At 40.3% G+C, this 18,930-nt stretch overlaps 1 pseudogene across 1 annotated transcript; it reads left to right on the top strand.

Moving 5' to 3' along the window:
* The first annotated feature begins 502 nt into the window (after positions 1–502).
* On the top strand, positions 503–1,358 carry LOC308656706 (S-phase kinase-associated protein 1-like; annotated as a pseudogene). The gene has a single exon. The product of its transcript is annotated as an S-phase kinase-associated protein 1-like (transcript).
* The last annotated feature ends 17,572 nt before the right edge of the window (positions 1,359–18,930 follow it).

Below are 18,930 nucleotides of genomic sequence, written 5' to 3' on the forward strand. Positions count from 1 at the left end.
TACATGGAGATTTTTCAACCATTTTGAGTAAATGGTTTTATATGACATAAGTTAATGATCCCACTGCATTTTTTATTTTTTATTTTTATTTTTTTGAAAAAAAAATCTATCCAAAAGAAGGCCATAGGAATGTAGGCACAATAAACTACTTTCAACCAGAGCAAAGTGACACCAGTCTCATTCTTTTCCATGTGGATATTCCATTTTCCCAGCACCATTTATTGAAAAGACTGTCTTTCCATCGAATGATCTGGGAACATTTGTTGTAAATCATTTGACAGCGTGTGAGGGTCTGTCTCTAGGCTTTCTGTTCTACTCCAATGGTCTATATCTCTGTCTCTCAATGTCACTACTGAACTGTTTTGTTTATGTAGCTTTGCAATAAGTTTGAAATCAGGATGTACGAGACCTCAATTTTATTCCTTTTTTTCTCAAGATATTCATGACCATTCTGGATCCCTTTAGATTCCATATGAATTTTAGAATGCATTTAAAAAATTTTTTTTGAAGGGAGTGGCCTTGTCCAGCACCTTTTTATTTCCTCGTGTGGTCGCCGCCCTGCTCCCTTCAGCCTCCGGACCGCCGTTTTTCTTGAGACCAAACACCATGCCTTCAATTAAGCTGCAGAGTTCTGATGGGGAGATATTTGAAGTTGACGTAGAAATTGCCAAACAATCTGTGACAATCAAGACCATGTTGGAAGATTTGGGAATGGATGATGAAGGAGATGATGACCCAGTTCTTCTACCAAATGTTAATGCAGCAATATTAAAAAAGGTCATTCAGTGGTGCACACACCACAAGGATGACCCCCCTCCTCCTGAGGATGATGAGAACAAAGAAAAGCGAACAGACGATATCCCTGTTTGGGACCAAGAATTCCTGAAAGTTGACCAAGAACACTTTTTGAACCTAATCTGGCTGCAAACTACTTAGACATCAAAGGTTTGCTTGATGTTATGTGCAAGACTGTTGCCAATATGATCAAGGGGAAAACTCCTGAGGAGATTCACAAAACCTTCAATATCAAAAATGACTTTACTGAAGAGGAAGAAGCCCAGGTACGCAAAGAGAACCAGTGGTGTGAAGAGAAGTGAAATGTTGTACCTGACACTGTAACACTATAAGGATTGTTCCAAATACTAGTTGCACTGCTCTGTTTATAATTGTTAATATTAGACAAACAGTAGACAAATGCAGCAGCAAATCAATTGTATTAGCATAATATTGTCCTTATTGCATGTGTAGTTTGAGTACAGACTCCAAACCTATGGCTGAATTTCTTTTAGTGTGAGAGAAAGTTTCTTTTTTTCTTTACTCTGAATAAAACTGAACTGTGGGTTCTCTGTAGAAAGTGGCATTTTGGGCTTTCCCTCCTTTTGTAAAGCGATTTCTGCCTAGTTTATTGTCCAGTTAACTTTAGTGAGCTTTTAAAAGTTGGCGTTGTAAATAAAACAACTTGCAAAAAGTTTTCTGAAATAGAATTAACAAAATATTATCTTTATTCATGAGTTGGAAACTGGAAAAAGGCTACTTGAAGTAAATGTTCTGAGTTGGGGTTGTTAGGATTTCTTCCAGCCTCCTGGAGTTGAGCAGTACCACTGGGATTGATTTGCCTGTATGTAGCAGGGTTCCCTTAATCGGACCGAAGGACTCGGGTTTTTTGTTAGTTTGTTTTTTGTTTTTTAAATCAGTTTTGAATATGTTGCCTAGAGACTCAGTTACTACCCAGTTTGTGGATTTGGAGGGGAGAAATGTAACTAGACAGTTTGATAGCTTTTCAATTAAAAAAGACACTTCATTCATGTGTTATGTCATCTTTTATAAATCAGTGTTCCCATATGGAGAAAACTATTCATACTACTTGCATGTAAAAAGTAACTTTTAACATTGAAATATGTGGCAAAATCCAGAAAACATCATAAGTGCAAGATACTTTCAATAAAAAGTAAGTTACGTAGTAGGTAAAAAAAATTTTTTTGCAGAAAACATCATTGTGATTTTGGTCGAGATTGTATTAAATCAATAGGTTGCTTTTGGTAGTATCAACATCTTAACATTATTAATTATTTCAGTTTATGAATACACAGGATATATTTTCATTTTAAACTGCTTTCAGCAATATTTTGTACTTTCAGTGCACAAGTCTTTTACCTCCTTGGTTAAGTTAATTCCCAAGTATTTTATTCTTTTTAATGATATTGTAAATGATGTTATTAATTTCTTTTTTGAATTATTCATTGTTAGCATTTAGAAGTGCAATTGTTCTTGTGTTTTGATTTTGTGTCCTACAACTGTGCTGACTTCTGCATTATTGTTTTCATTGCTTTTTAGACTTTATTCTTAAAAATGAGCCCCAGAGAATACTCTGAGCTACACATTCCTTTGTCCCCCAATGTTCATGTCACAATCTCCCAAGAGTCCAAGGATTTCTCAATTGACAGGTCATCTTGCATCATCAGAGGTCAAGGGGCCACTTCTAGAGTGGCTCCTTTGTCACTGTTACTGGCCTTCTACAGAAGGTCCTCTGTGAGGGTTTGCTTTGCACCAGGTCTGTAGACTGGGGTCCACTCTTAACTCTTCCACTTACCAGTCTTGTGCTTGAGCAGAACACCCAACTTCATTGAACTTGGAATTTCTTCACTGTCAAATAAGGAGGTCCATCTGTCTATATTTCCTCTAAGGTCTTTTGCAGCACCAAATATCATACGCTAGATTATTTATCCGAGCTCTGTTTTCATCAGTACCTGCTGACTGAGGTATGGTCAATCATTTGCTAAATAGTTCAGTTTTTATTCTAGAGAAACACCCACTGTACAGAGTGCATATGAAAAAGGTTTGCATTGTATGAATTATTTTCCCATTTGAAACCCAGAATCTCTCTCAAATGGCTTTCCAACCCATATTGTACTGAAGTATTCTGTTTGTTCCATTAACTATTCACAGAGTCAACTGGGGAACCGTTGTTATTAATTTCAATGGAAAGCTAAAATGCAGTTCATTTTCTGTAATTGCAGGCCCACGGTCTAAAGAGCCAGCGAAAGCTTTTAATCTGAGGCTTTTTTAGAGGAGTATGATCAGAATTACATTGAACATCTTTTGAAGGTGCATAATTATCAAAACCTCAACGACATTGACATTCAAAGAGCCCTATACCATAGATGCTAAACTCACATGCAGGAGACAAGGCAAATTGCCATCTTAGTCACTCATGGATGGAGAAATGTCCATGGAACAATGTTCCAACGTCGACAATGTTTGCACACCTTACTTTTCTATCTTATTCCAACTATGTGGTTCTTCATACCACATGGAAGATGGATATGCCCACTCTTCTCTTCTATGTAAGTTTTTTGTGGCCTCAGAGATCCCACCCAGACACCTGCACAACCACCAGCTGCAAACACAGGGGAGCTGCAAGTAAGAGTGGCCACTCCATGTGACCACCAGAGGGCGCTAGAATGTGCCACAGCTAACCAGGACCTCCCTCAGCTAGGAACTGACCAATGGAGATTCCCCAGAGCTCCTAGAGTTCTGAGGCTCAGCTGCTCTAATCTGCTCGGAAAACAAAGAACTAACCAGTTGTCCCGTTTACCATCTTCTTCCACACTACTTACGTATGGTCAGGGCCGTTCTCCTCCATTGGTCACAATTCCTCTACAGCATTAGGGGAGGCCAATGAAATGACCCAGAGCACAGGCAGTGAGCCACCTGACTCCAGGAAATGCTTAACATCATCAACACCATAACTTTAACAGGTGGCCCAGAGTCTGAGAGACATGAGCCTGGGAAAGCACGTTTACTTTCATTCAAAACAGAAGAGCAGCCAGGTACAGTGGCACATGCCTGTAATTCAAGGGATTTGGAAGTTTGAGACAGGAGGATTACAAGTTCAAGGCCAGCCTGGGCAGTTTAGAGAGACCTTGTTTCAAAATAAAAATTAAAAGGGCTGGGGATATAACTCAGTGGTAGAATGCCTCTGGATTCAATCAAATTTAATTAGTTAATTAATTAATGAATTAGAGTATGTTATAAACACACCACTGGACAAGCTGCTGAGACAGGAGAACACATGGATAAAGGAGGAGCCCAAAGGAACAGGTGTGTCAACCTGCCCTCCTTCAGCAACTGACACTTGGATTGGGGGAGGGATTAAAATGGACTTGGAGATAAGGGAACACTTCATTCTGATTTGGGGATGGCAGAGCAGGCACTTGAACTAGCCTGGGCAGAGGGACGGTCCAGGCTGGTGGGGGACAGAGACAATACAGGAGCTGTTATGAAAAGGACCAGGACAGTCCAAGGTAGAGCTGAAGGATGGGGTGACGCCCCCCAAAATAGGTCCCAACCTGCAAGTGATGCATCCCTCAGAAACATACCCTAGAAACCTAAGTCAGGTCACAGAAGCCGGCCTTTATGGGTTGGCCTTAAGGAAATCAGTGATTTTGGGGCTGCACAGTGACTTATCACACATGTGACTTATAAGGTCTCCTGCCACCCCCTGGCCCTGATGCCATCATAGCTCAGGGGGAGCTGGAGAGAAAGGGAAAACAATCCTGTTTTGCTCAGGGCACTCTGGTGGTCCACTGTGGTCCTTGGTGGGGGATCCCCCAAGGAACCACAATAGACAGTGATCTCCAAAGAGGGGAACCCATCTCCATTCACTTTCATCATGTTGTAATTTACTATAGTCGGTGCGCTCCTGGCCAAGTGGATTTAAGGCTTTCATTATTTAGTGTTAACTGAATTAAATCTTGAAAACATGGATAGGTGACTTTAAAAAAGACTGCCCCAAAAAAGTTGCAGGTGGATGACACTTGTAATGAAAAAGCTACCCCAGAGAGAATGGTGGCGCTGCCCCATCTCCTGGGCCTGGGAGGTAGCCTTCAGCAGGTACATTGCCAGGAAAACGCCATGAGCTTGTCAGATCTGACAGTCTTGGCACCCAGCATTTATTTTAGAAAACCCACAAATTTGCCCTTTCAAGGAAAAGATATTTTAACAGTAAATGAGAACATAAGCTGTGGGATTTTTGTTTTTTTGTTTTGTTCAAAGAAAACGTAAGCTGTTAGGAGAGCATTTAGAAAATGGGTGTTTGGAAACTTGTTATTGTTATACCATTTAATTATCAAAAAATTAGGTATGTAGGTGCAACTTCGAAAACTCGAATAAATGCATGCTTCAAGTGGAAACAAGTTTCTAATTATATGATCATCTACCAAATCTCCTTTCAGGGTTTCAAGCCTATTTATCAAAAATGTAAGATTGTGAGACCTCTTGATTAGTATGTAAAAAGTGACTGATATTAGAGAAGATGGGATGTGCCAGATAAATTTAAATTTAAAAGATTTTATAACCGGTAGAGGAACATAAGAAATGAGTAAGACAGCAGAGCCTTGGCAGCAATGTGCTTCTTGAAGGGCGATTGGCAATCTTGGAGCGGGATCTTACTTGGCTATGACAGCCACTCAAGGAGTACCAACCAACATAAATGGAATTCCAGAACCAGTCCTAACCACTATCCCAAAGCACACGATTAAGATTTTAAAAAGAATGATGCATACATTGGAGAAAAGACAACCCCTTTAACAAATGCTGCTAGGAAATGTCGATATGTAGAAGACAGAGGTTAGACCCTTATCTCTCACCCTGCACAAAAATCAACTCAAATGAATCAAAGATCTAGGAATTAGACCAGAAACTATGCAACTCCTAGAAGAAAATATAGGGTCAACTTCAGCACATAGGTGCAGGCAACAACTTCCTGAATAGGATCCCTAAATCTCAGGAAATAATTCTAAGAGTTAATAAATGGAACCGCATTAAATTAAAAAACAAACAAACAAAAACCTTCTGCCCAGTTAAGGAAACAATTAGGAATGTGATGAGAGAACCTACAGAATGGGAGAAAATGTTTGCTAGCTACTCTTCTGTCCATTTTTTTTTGACAGAAAATTAATATCTGGAATACATAAAGAACTCAAAAAACTTAACACCAAAATCCCCAAATATTCCAATTAATAAATAGGCAAATGAATTAAACAGACACTTTTCGAAAGAAGAAATACAAACGGCCAACAAATATATGAAAAAAAATGTTCAACATCATTAGCAATTAGAGAAATGCAAATCAAAACTCAACTAAGGTTATAGCTCACTCCAGTCAGAATGTCAGTCACCAAGAATACCAACAATAATAAATGGTGGAAAAGACGTGGAGGAAAAGGAACACTTTTTACACTTTTGGTTGGACTGTAAATTAGTACAACCATTATGGAAATCAGTGGTTTCTCAAAAGACTAGGCATGGAACCAGCATATGACCCAGATACACCAAAATACCACTCCTTGGTATTTATCTTAAAGAATTAAAGTCACCATACTAGAGTGATACATGCATACCCATATTTATAGCAGCACAATTCACAATAAATTCACAACAGCCAAACTATGGAACAAGTCTAGGTGTCTGTCAACAAATGACTGGATAAAGAAAATGTGGTATAGATACATAATGAGTTTATTCAGCCATAAAGAAAAATGGATGGAACTAGAGACCATTACATTAAGTGAAATAAATCAAACTCAAAAGGTCAAGGGTTGTATGTTTTCTTTTGTTATGTCGAAGCTAGAGAGGAAAAAGGAAAAGAAAGATCATGGTTGGATCTCATGAAAAGCAAAGAAGATCAGTAGAAGAGAGGAAAGGGACCAGAGGGTGGAGGGTGGGGAGGGAGGGGAAGTGCTAGGGAGTGATGTTGTCCAAGTTATGTCATTATACTGTGAACATGTACTAATTATATAACAACAAATCCCACCATTATGTACAACTATAATGCACCAATAGAAAAATGTTGAGAAGGGGCTGGGGCTGTGGCTCAGCAGTAGAACACTCCCCTAGCATGGGCAAGGTCCTGGGTTCCATCCTCAGCACCACATAAAAATAAATAAATAAATTAAAGCTATTATATCCAACTACAACTAAAAAATAAATATTAAAAAAATGTTGAGAAAGAAAAAGAATGATGCAAACCTAACTGTATTTCTTTACCTAAAAAAGTGTTAATTTCAATAATTTAGTACTATTGACAATAATTTCATGATTTAATAATTATTTATAATTAGCAATCTATTTAAATACTAAAGTATTTGACTACTTATGAGATTAAAGATATTTTGTGCTTTTAAAACCATTTAAAGTCTTAAAATCTTGTTTCTCTTTCAGTTTCATATTTTATTTTCTAATGAGTCTATATATTAGGATGTACACACACACACACACACACACACACACACACACACACACACACTATTCCTACACGGGGGGAAGTGTTCAGAATTCTTTCCTGAGTGGGTATTTGACCTGAAAAGCATGGACGACCTGCTTTGATGAACTGCTCAACTGTTGTCTTTCTGGGGTCCCCTCTGGGCTCACCTGCCTTCCCCACCAGAGCTGGTGGCCACTGAGAAGTGCCAGAAGTGCCCAGCAGGACACTCCATCTTCCAGGCTTTTTGTTTCTGGTAAGTGACAATCTGAAAATGGAGAAGGCTGTTCTAGATGCAGAAATAGGCCTGGAAGATGCACAAGTCCAATGGGACGACAGGACTTTGCAGGGTAGGCAGGGGGCCAAGGTTGGGCATGGATTGGGTTCCTTCTCTGCGGCAGGTGCCAAGGTGGACTAAACATAAAAAATAGCAAAGCCCCAGGATGGTTCTCCAGGAGCCTGAGTGCACTTGCAAAGGCTGGACATCCCCAAGTGAGGAGGAACAACCAGGGAAAGGAAATGAAAAGCAGTCTCCAACAACACTTGGGGAGCCTCTGGGCCTTCCCTGCAGGTGGGGCCTGAGTTGCTAAGCATCCAGAGGAGGTGGACCCAGGGGCCCTGGGGAGTAGGCAGTGGCTGGGCTGTGTGTGGGAGGAAAGAGGACAGAGGAGCAGGAAGTGGAGGGTAGGCGCTCAGCAACCAGGAGCTCCTGTTTCCTGGAATGAGACTGAGCGCTCAGTACTTGAAATTCAGCTCTCAACACCTTGAAAACCCAGCCAAAGCCCCAAAGGTCCATGGGAAAGAGATAAAATAACAACAAAGGAGGTGTAGTTAAAAGCAGTGTGTTTTTCAGGGTGGTGGGGGCAACGAAATACAGAAAGAGCAAGGGAAGGGGAGACAGAGTGAGGGAAACGAGGGAAGGACATGGAGAGGACAACCAGGGTGGACTGCAGTCAGGGGAAGGGAAGGCGGCCGCGTTTCTCTTCCAACCTCGGGTTGTTTAGATACAACTGTGCAAATCCATTTTGCTCATGTAGTAATTGCCTCCTACAACCCAAATCACCCAGGTAAAGCCTAGGGATAAAGCAGAGACCATGTACACCTTGGCCTTGACCTCTTGGAGTTTACAGAGGGCTAGACAGAGGCCTGTCTACACAGCTGGCATTTTCCAAAGACCCTGGGGAGCATCTGGCTGTCTGATCAACAGGGGCCAGGGCTGGGCTGACTATATATTTGGAGGATGGGCACTTTAGTCCAGGAAACACGACATTTCTAACAAGCTCTTTCTTACATACTTCTCAAATATAGGAAAAGCCCATGAAGCAAGGTGCATGCTTGTAATCCCAGCAACTCGTGAGGCGGAAGCAGGAAGGATTGCCAAAATGAGGCCAGCCTGGGCAATGTAGGGAGACTCTGTCTGGAAAGTAAAAAGAAAAGTAAAAAGTATTGCACTGATAAAAACAAAATTAAAAAATGAAAAGGGCTGGGGGTGTGGTAGAGTGACCCTGGTTCTATCCTCAGTACTGCCAAAAAAATAAAATAAAATCAAAGATCCTGTGGAAAATAATGGTGCGGGCTGGGGATGTGGCTCAAGCGGTAGCGCGCTCGCCTGGCATGCGTGCGGCCCGGGTTCGATCCTCAGCACCACATACCAACAAAGATGTTGTGTCCGCCGAGAACTAAAAAACAAATATTAAAAAAAAAAAGAAAATAATGGTGCATGGAGTAGAGGTCTTATCATGAAGTAGCAGCAAACTAGTGAGAGCTGGGGCAGATCAAAAATTCTTTCCAAGAGGCAAGAACTTTCCAGGGAGGGGCTGCTTCAGCTGCAGGGTCTTTCCCACTATTTCAATCTTTGCTGCCTGCACACATCAGATGTGACAAGAGGATTATGACAAACAGGAAGGCAAAGGTCCAATGGAAAGACATAGGCAAAGGCAGATTGTGAATCATTTAGCAGATTATAGACTCCCTGTCTGGTGCTCACACATGACACCAAAAGAATCAAGCCCTCGAGTGTGGGCCTGGGAGTGGCCCTCTGAAGCAGGACCCAACATAGCCTAAGACTAAGGTGGTTCCACCAACTCAGTACTGGGACCCAGCCTGTGTGTGCTTCAGTCTTCTCTGACTAAAGAACTGGGATAATTATAGTTCTTACTTTGGAAACTTGTGAGGAACAAATGGATTCATGCAGGGGAACAATGCTTGGCACGTAGCCGACTTGCAGGAACTGCAGGCTTACCACCAAAAGCCCAAAAAAGAGCCTGCATTTCTGGAATTCTCCGAATCTTTTATTGAATTTCAGTGTCCAAGTTCTCAACTTACAGCAGTCTCCGAATCCTGATGTACACTTGAGAGTTGCTGCCAAGATCGGCAACTGCAGAGCCAAGAGCAGGAATTGAGAAGAGGTCCCCAAGGAAGTTCCCCTGTTTAGATGTTAAAATGGAAATTTTGGAAGTAAATAGCTCAGATTAAAAGCCTGGGATGAATTAAGCTGGTCTGACACTACAATCCTTGTTCAAAATCAAGAATAAATCAGAATATAGATTTCACACAGCCTGCAACCTTGCTAATGTCCTACTCAGTAGAACTTTAACTGTTGTCCTCCTCCAAAGGTCGAGCAGAATACAATGATATTACTTCAACCAACCAAGAATAGAAAACATACATGTATATGCATATGTAAATATACATGGATATAGATAACATACATTCCCATACATGTGTATTTGTATACTTGTATTTGTATATATATGGCTGGGGATATAGATTGCCTAGGATTCTAAAGGCCCTGGGTTCTGTCCCCTGTACCACACATACAAACAAAGTAAAATGAAAAAATTACATCTGTAATGAACATGTACAGACTTTTTTTCTCATAATTTCCTAGACAATACACAATCACAAATGTTCACACAACTTTTACATTGTATAAAGTATTAGAAGTAACCCACAGATGTTTTAAAGTCCACGGGAAGATGCATGTAGGTTCTATGCAAGTACTGTGTCATTTTACATCAGGGACCTGAGCATCCACAGGATTGGGAATCCATGGGGGTCCTGGGGCCTGTCCCCTGAGAGTACCCAGGGATGCTCATTTTCATTTTTGTTCTGACTTTACTATTTACAGAGTGGGCTTCCCAAAGGGCACATCTGCCCTTCTCATTTGTTGAGTGAATATTGAATGTGGTGAAGTCCTCTGCCAGGAAGGCAGAGGTAAGAAGAGGTGTGAAGCAAATATTTCCTCTATTTTCAGGTTAGCCGGTGGGGTCAGGATACTGATGAAAGTCGGGGATGTAGAATCTCCAGGTTGGCAGTGGGTAGGGAAGGGGCGGGGGAGAGTTCCTGTTACTGGTGTGTATTTTTCCACTTGCCAGTTACGTGCACATTGGTGAGTCACTTCACTGAAATCCTGGTGCTGTTTATTTTATCAAATGAGAATAACCTACTTCAAAGATACTTCCTAAGGTTATTATGAGAATCAAATAAAAAATCTGTAAATAATGCAAAACTCGTTCTGCACACAAGTGTTAGACAAACATATGGAGTTTTGTCAGTCACTGACACCTGCATCTCTTAAACATGCATAGGAGATAAAATAAGCAAATCAGCCTAGAAATTGTGCCACAACTAAACAAAAGCAAAAGCAAATGACATTCTCATGTTTCTTGCAAAGACTCATTCTACCAATGTCCAACTACAGGAGTCTAAACTACAGCTTTTTTTTTTTTCCATTCCGAAACCTCTTTGTGGGTTTATTGCCACTGTTCTATTTCTGTTATGGAAACTGCAAACATTTCTTTACTTCCATGTATTCCCTTCCTCTCATTTTTCCTCCTGTGTTTGCTGGAGTGTTCAAAACCAGATCCCAGACATCATGCCATTTCATTCACAAACACTTGCACGTTCTGCCAAACTTTTTTGCAAGAGAAGCCTGTGATCTCTGCTGCTTCAGCATCGGCTCCTAAACTTAGCTCCATCCTGCTGCAGATGGGAACCAGAGATTGTTTCTCAGTCCTCACCTCCAACTCTTCTGTAGCTCCTGACATTGTGCTGAAACCATCAGGCATTGCATGACTGTCACAGTTAAGTGTGTAGGTGGTTGAACACCCAGAGCTTGAAGGAGCTCACAGACACTGAGGGGTGCAGATGGGACAGGCTGCAGGCAGAAGTAGACACGGGTGGAGGGGCAGACAGGGTTGTGGGTGCCAGACAACCTTACACAGCTGGCATTTGAGCAGGGCTTAGATGAATAAGCTATGCTTGGTGGTTGGGGTAAGAACAGAATCAGCACAAGGTGCTCCTGGAATTGGGGAACAGCAGAAGCAGAAACCTGACCACTGGAAAGCTCAGGGCGGTGTCTGGGGAATGTGAGTCACTTGTGTGATTAAGGTGCATGAGAGAACCTGCTGGTTAATGTGTCATATTTAAGAAAGCACACACAGGATTAGCAGTAAACACACATCTGAGTTCAAAGGAATCTCTAAAAGTAGTTTTAATAATTTACTTGTATGATTCTTGATCACTGACAAGGCTAATTCTAGCCAGAATCTCTTTGTGTCCACAGATAACCAACTGCCATCTATTTAGTACAAGATGTCAGCCACTTTCCATGCGCAATCTCTTGAATTTACAACCAAGCAAAGTTAGCATTATTCTTCCCATTTTATAGAAAACTGGGGACCAGAGAAGGGCCACAGGTCACCCCATCTCAGGCTGGTCAGTGGCCTGTGTGGCTCTTCCCACAGAGCTGCACAGCTGGTCTCTCCAACATTTATTTGGATCCCATGGGCACCAAAATACACTTGTGTTTCTCTGTTCCAGCATGAAGGAAAAAAGGAGAGTTCAGCTGATGCCACGAGCCCAGACGTCAGGCCTCGTGGGGTGTGATCACCTTTCCGAGGAACGAGGGTGCCTGTCGTGAAACATCTGACGTCCACAGAGAAGCTGTATTCTGCCCGCCTGCCTCCTCACGCAGGCCTTCTCGGAGCCCCTCTCTTTTACATGAAGGTTCATCTCCATTATCTGCCTTTGTTTTTCTCATCACATTATTATCACCTGAAATTAAACAGTTTCTTCTCTTTACGGTCAGTTATGTCCCCTCTTTAGGATGTAAGTTCAGAGATAGCAACAAGTCTTGGTAACTGGGTAGATGATAAATTAATTAATATTTGCTGAGTAAAAAGAACAGATGAATCAAGTGTCTTGTGCCTAATATTTCATTTAAAAGTACAAGTTTCTACACTCTAGCTGAGAAGAGGGACAAGGATAAATTACTACTATTAAAAAAAAAAGAAAGCAATTGTTTACAAGTGGGAAAACTAGGAATGAGATAGTGAGGTCCCTGTCATGGGAATTATTCAAGCAGGACCTAGGTGACATATAGAAGTGATCCCTATGCCAGGAAAATGGAGCTTACAAACCATTTTAACCATCCATTTAACTTCAAACCATTTTAACCATCCATTTATCTGACCAAAGCTTCCAACATTCCAGAAGGCTCTGATTTGGGACCAATAGGATAAATGACTATAAAGGGTTTAGAGAACTAGATGAAACAAGGACACTGCATACTTCAGAATGATTTACACGGAAACAAGAGGTGACAAGAAACCATTTTCTTTAAACACTAGTTGTCCACAGAGTGTTTTGCTGTGCTGAACACCCACCACCCTGCACAGGTGCTCCTTGACCTCACCATAGGCTGGGACCCCAGGAGCAGGAGTTTAGTCCATGGTCATCAAGCAGTCAGTCAAGGATACCAAACTCCAACCCTGAGGGCCTGGACCATGGAGAACATCTACAGGCAAATCTACAAACCTGCTCTGGTGTGTCGCTTCCCTGGAGTGGAAGAGGCTCACAGCCATGTCACCATACCCTAACATCTACGGCCTTCCCAGATTAGCTCTAGAGTTAAGTGGTGAAAGAAAGCTTTGGGATAAAATCCAGCAAAGTAAAGAAAAACTTTCATCAGCTGCTTCCACCCTCCCAAACTCAACATTGCAAATTGTTCCTCTCCATCAGAGTCTGGGCAATCCCTTCTCTTGGTGAGTCTTTGGAACCCCAAGGGCTTATCATTGGATTCACCCTTAAATGGAAAACTTTTGAAGAGACAAGGTGAGTGTTGATATTAGTTTGCTAACTAGCTTGTCTTCAAGGTATTACTTCCTGCTGAGGAAGCTAGTATAGTCAAATGGAAAATCAGCGCTTCCCCCTCTGCCATGGAGCCTTTTCCTGGTGAGCCCTTCTCTGCCATCTGCCAGGATGGTGTTAGGTCTCTGAGTATGTCTTCTATTCTTGAATGTGACTGAAGTTTTAGTATTTCTTATTTAGGCACTTTATAGCTATTAGGCATTGTGCGTACCTGTAGAACTTTACTTCAAAAAAGATCTTGTGTTGTCATAGAAATTAATTGGTAGTGTAGTTAAATGGAATCGATTCACACCATAAAATAGTAAGAACTTTCTAATAAGAACCCGGAGGAGTTGAAATCGTTTTTTTAGTAGGCCAGGGAGAGAGACTTAACAGAAAAAAACAAAAAAGAAAGTTCAATTTGTGAATTCTTAGTCTGTGACCAGGGCAGCAGTTTCCTGTGCTGGTGTCATCTATGAGGTTTCATCACCAAATGTGGACAAATGGAAGCTCATCTGAATTATGAAATTAGAGGTTGTGAAGAAGTGATAAAGAGGCTATCACTGTTCTGTATATATAATAGGTGCTATATACATCTTGTTTAAGTGACTACATGGGAAAGAAGTCCATCAATCACTGAATGTTCAAGGGTACTTTTCAAGTGCTTAAGAAACTTGAGTTTAAACAGTGTACTTCAGCATACAGCTCAGCTACCCCACGTTTCCTTTTTTAGTATGTTAAGATGTCTATTGTTTAAAAAGTGACAAGTTAACTTCAATTCTGTTTAAGCCCTTTAAATTCCAATTTAGTTAAGTCTGAATTAATGGGGCATGATTATACCATTACATGGAAGCTGAAATTCAGGTGTGCTAACTTCAAACCATTTTAACCATCCATTTATCTGACCAAAGCTTCCAACATTCCAGAAATCTTAAAGATCTAGCCTACTTTAACATACAAAAAAATGAAAATCAAGTTCTGAAGTTATATCAGTAGAATTAGAAGGCTTTAGGGTCTTCTACTGAGAAAAGAGCAACTGCTAGCATATAAGAGGGAAGACTGAAAACCTAGTCACATTGCATGTATCTTGAGAAACCTAAATCCTCTGAATCTGAGGCTATGGTTTAGACAGTGTGTTAAGTGGTTGGTCCTAGCATGCAGCACTATTGGGAAATGGTGGACCCTTTAAGAGGTAGGGCCAAGTGGGAGGGTTTAGCTCATGGTGGTGGTAGTTGGTGTCCGCAAAGGAGATGTTAGATTTGGTTCTTTTCCTGTCTTTCTCTTTTGCTTCCTGGCCAACATGAGGTGAGCAGCTTTGTTCTACCTCATATTCCCTGCTGATATACTGCTTGGCCACAGGCCTAAAAAAACAATGTGGCCAAACTGACCATGGACTGAAACCTCTGAAACTGTGAGCCGAAAATAAACCTTTCCTTTTCTAAAGGTGATTATCTGAAGTATTTTATTACAGTTACAAAATGCTTACACACTTGCCTTCCAATTTTTTTCATACGAAAACATGTCTCTAGGTTTATAATGTAAGTTGCATCTGCTCTAGAAAAATAGATGACAGTCATCTTTGCAGGACTGCCCTTGTCTCCCTGCTGGAAAATGAAAAATTACATTAGTAAGTCCCAAAGCTTGGATCTTGGCATTAATGGTAACAGTGATACTGCATCCCAAGTTTTTTTTTTTTTTTTTTTTTTTTTTTAGTTGTAGTTGGACACAATACCTTTATCTTATTTACTTATTCTTATGTGGTGCTGAGGTTCAAACCCAGGGCCTCGCACCTGCTAGGCGAGCACTCTACCACTGAGCCACAACCCCAGCCCTGCATCCCAAGTTTTTATGAAATCTCTTCTTAGGTCTGGACTGCAATTGCCAAACTCCACATTGTCTGGATTAGAGTTCCCACCAGTCCCATTCTAGCCTGTTTTGCACATATTCTTTGTGGGATGTTATTATTATGCCTGTCTTGATGTGTTTGTATCTGTTTTTCAATAGTTTGATTAGTTCAGAAACAAAATGTAGCCAAACCATGAATATATAACATGTAATAATGGTCAAGTGCACAAGAGAATAAAGAGAAGCTACAACCATGGCTAAGTCAGACAGTATAGCATTTGCAGTTCATACAGTCTGAGGCTCTCATACTACAGAGAAAGGGCAGAGTAACTGAGTGATCAAGGTGAGACTTTATGTTAAGTATGCACAAAGAAAAATTCAAGGGTAACTGATAAGAGAAACAAATCTATAATTCTGTAGAAGAAATCATAAAGCATAGAAAGGCAGAGTAAATTGAAAGCAAAAATTAAGATGAAAGGAAAAAGTACAATCATCAGAATAATGTAAGTGGACAATCTCTGGCAGATGAAGAAATTGTAAAAGTAGACAAGAACAATCTGCTTATCTGCTATTTATACCTCTGTCAATATAATAATGAGGAATATTGGTTTATCATATCATTACAAACTTGAAAAGAGAAGTCATGAGTTGGGAGAAGACAGTTGCACATATATAATCTGCTAGTTATAACATACAGAATAAATAATTTTTATAAGCCAATAATAGAAACACAAACAGCCCATGAGAAAATGGTTGCTCATCAGAGGATGTCTGAATGGCTGGCAAACATGGAGAAGATACTTGACTTCACCAGTAACCAGGGAAATGTAAAATGAAACCAGTGAGATGTCACTGCACCTGCTCAGTATGACAAAACAGATGTCATGTTGATGGTATGTACCCTTGATATGAGATCAATGGCATTTGTTCTCAGATATTTTCTTCCCAAATGCTTATATAGCAGTTTAACCATGACAAAATAAAAACAAAAACAAAACAGCAAGTTCTAATGACAGGCAAGTTACCATTTACCTGACCAATACTCTTCAACACTGTTGGGATGCTCCCAAGCAAAGAAAGCCTGAGAAAACATCCCAGTCAAGAGGAGCCTAAGGAGACATGCCAACTAAATGTAATGTAGGGTCCTGGAATAGAAAAAGGACAGTAGGCCTAGAGTCTTCCCCTGGAATCTCTTCAGAGGGGACTGAATCTGACATTTGCTATTGAATTTTTTTTTTGTGTGTGAGTATGTATGTGCAGTGCTAAGGATAGAACGTTTTAGGTACGCCAAGCATGAACTCTACTGTCCTCAGTCCTTTGTCTAATTTAAAAAACAACTGCAGATGGGGTAATCAAGAAACTATCTGGCAAGTTCTTGTCTCCCTACTGTACAACTATGACCATAAAAACAGAATTCAATAAAGCCTTTACAAGGGTAAAAAAAAAAAATCACCCAGAGATTGGTAAAGGTTTCCCAGAAGATGGTCACTTGGACCAAATCAGCCCCTGCGGACACAGAAGATGGGTAAGTGAGGGGGATGGTTTATACATTAAGCAAGAAAGGGTGTCTCATAAGACTGCAGGACCAGATTACCAAGCCATTTTCACGGTATCTTGTAGACCATGTAGAACGCTGATGGTTTTCAAATAGGACAAGGATATGACCAGAGATGAAATTTAGGAAAGGACTTCTGATAGGCTTAAGGGTTTGGATTCAAAGAGTGGAGGTTGTCAAATGCTTACACATTTCTATTTGGGAAGTAGATGCCATCGAATAACAGGATATTGAGCCAATAGATCATGGGAGCTAGACCTAGGGCATTGGGAGAATACTCCACACTACAAGTTGGCAGTAAAGAAGGTGCTTAAAACTATGACAATAATTAAATAGCAAGTGATAGAGGCAGATTAAATGCAAATCCAGAGGCAAGCAGGCAAAGGGGAGTGGCATCCGACAGGCAGGGCAGACTCAAGTCAGGCCTTCAAACGTGGGAACCTGAACTTGCAGAGAAGGGAAGGTCTCACAGTTTGAGGAAACAGTATATGTATGTGTTGGGAGGCCAGGAACTGGGGGTCTGAGGAGCCTGCTGGAGTATCAGAGGGTCAATAGGACTGAGGAGCCATCTGGAATGCCAGACTAGAGATCAAACCACAGGGTACGCCAAGTTTAAAAGGAAAATGGGAGCCAATTTTATTTCTTTGTGCTTATGTGTGTTTGTGTGTGTGGTGCTTGGGATTGAACCCAGGGCCTCAAGCACATGTGGCACACACTCTACCAATGAGCCACACCTGCTTTATCTGTTTTTTTTTTTTCCATTAAAAAAAAAAAAAAGTTGCAGGGATGATCAAAGCCGTCTAAAGAACAGAAACCATGATGCCAAGATTACCTGCCCTGGCAAATGCTGTGTCAAGGAAAGGGTGAGGGGATCAGTGAGTTTGACTGAAATTTTATAAGTTTTGCCATTTAATGCAATGTAAAAATTCCTACTAAACCACATTAGAAAACGTAAAAAACTGATGGCATTAATTTAATAATATTCTATAATCTAATGTATTCAAGATATTATATATTATCTTTCAACATGTACCATTGCTCACATTTCAGGGTCTCATTGAACAATGAAGTAGTCTAGAGCTCCTGCAGAGATGAAATTCACAAGTCAATACATATTCTATCACCTGTGTTCTACTTGCAGGAATGAGAGTAGGAAGGGACACTTGTGATCCTGAGGGCTCAGGCCTGGTGTTATTTTAAGAATGGAAGGGCCATGAACAAAAATAAGAGCTCCTGATTGAGTTAATATTTGCTGTTCAAGAAAAGAGACAATACTGCTGTTATGGAAAGGATGACTTTTATTTCCATCCTGAATGATTATCATACCATTATTTAAACATGTCCAAAAAAGTCCTGAAATAATTTAAACTGAAGGCACAGAACAAATCAAAATATTTAACTGTAAAAGATTAAATGAGAAAATGCAAATATTTCCACAGTAGCAATAAATTATGAACAAGTTTCCATCACCAAATATCATTCTGACCAAAAGCTCTAGTCTTTTCTCATGAAATCTATTATAGCTTAAGCTGATTCTGAGATTTCCATGATAAAAATAATATTGAAAAAAAAAATCTTCTTCCTAAAGACTCATTAGACCACCAGGTTCAATATAAGTATTTTATATATAACAAAGTAGCAGTTATGATATTTGTTGATGGATGGCCTCTCCCCAAGAAATGACACATTCTTACAAACTGTTTAAAAAAAAATAGCAAAGTTGGTTACAAAATTCTATTTGGGAAGCAGGAAAAAAACTTGTTCCATGTCAATTAGAATATCAAAGCACTTCAATATCAAATTGCTTCAAAAGCCAATCATTGCATAACAGTAATATACTGCATGGGGCATTCCACTGTATCATGGTTACATGTTGACCATACAGTGCAGTTAAGGGGTTGAACAAATCAGTAGCAATTACTGTTGCCAATTTTTATTTACTCTAAAGAGATATGTTTTTAAAAAATCATTATAAAACTGGAATAATCAGTGACATGCTATACATACAACAAACTCCTCCAATGCAATAGCTAGGTTTGAAAATAAAGTGATCATGCTTCTTAATATACTGTGATATTTTGAAATACATTCTCTGATTATCAATACCATTTATTACAGAGGTCACTTATAAATTAGC

The sequence above is a fragment of the Spermophilus citellus genome (assembly GCF_964194105.1).
Source record: "Spermophilus citellus genome assembly, chromosome: 1".
Taxonomy (NCBI): Eukaryota; Metazoa; Chordata; class Mammalia; order Rodentia; family Sciuridae; genus Spermophilus; species Spermophilus citellus.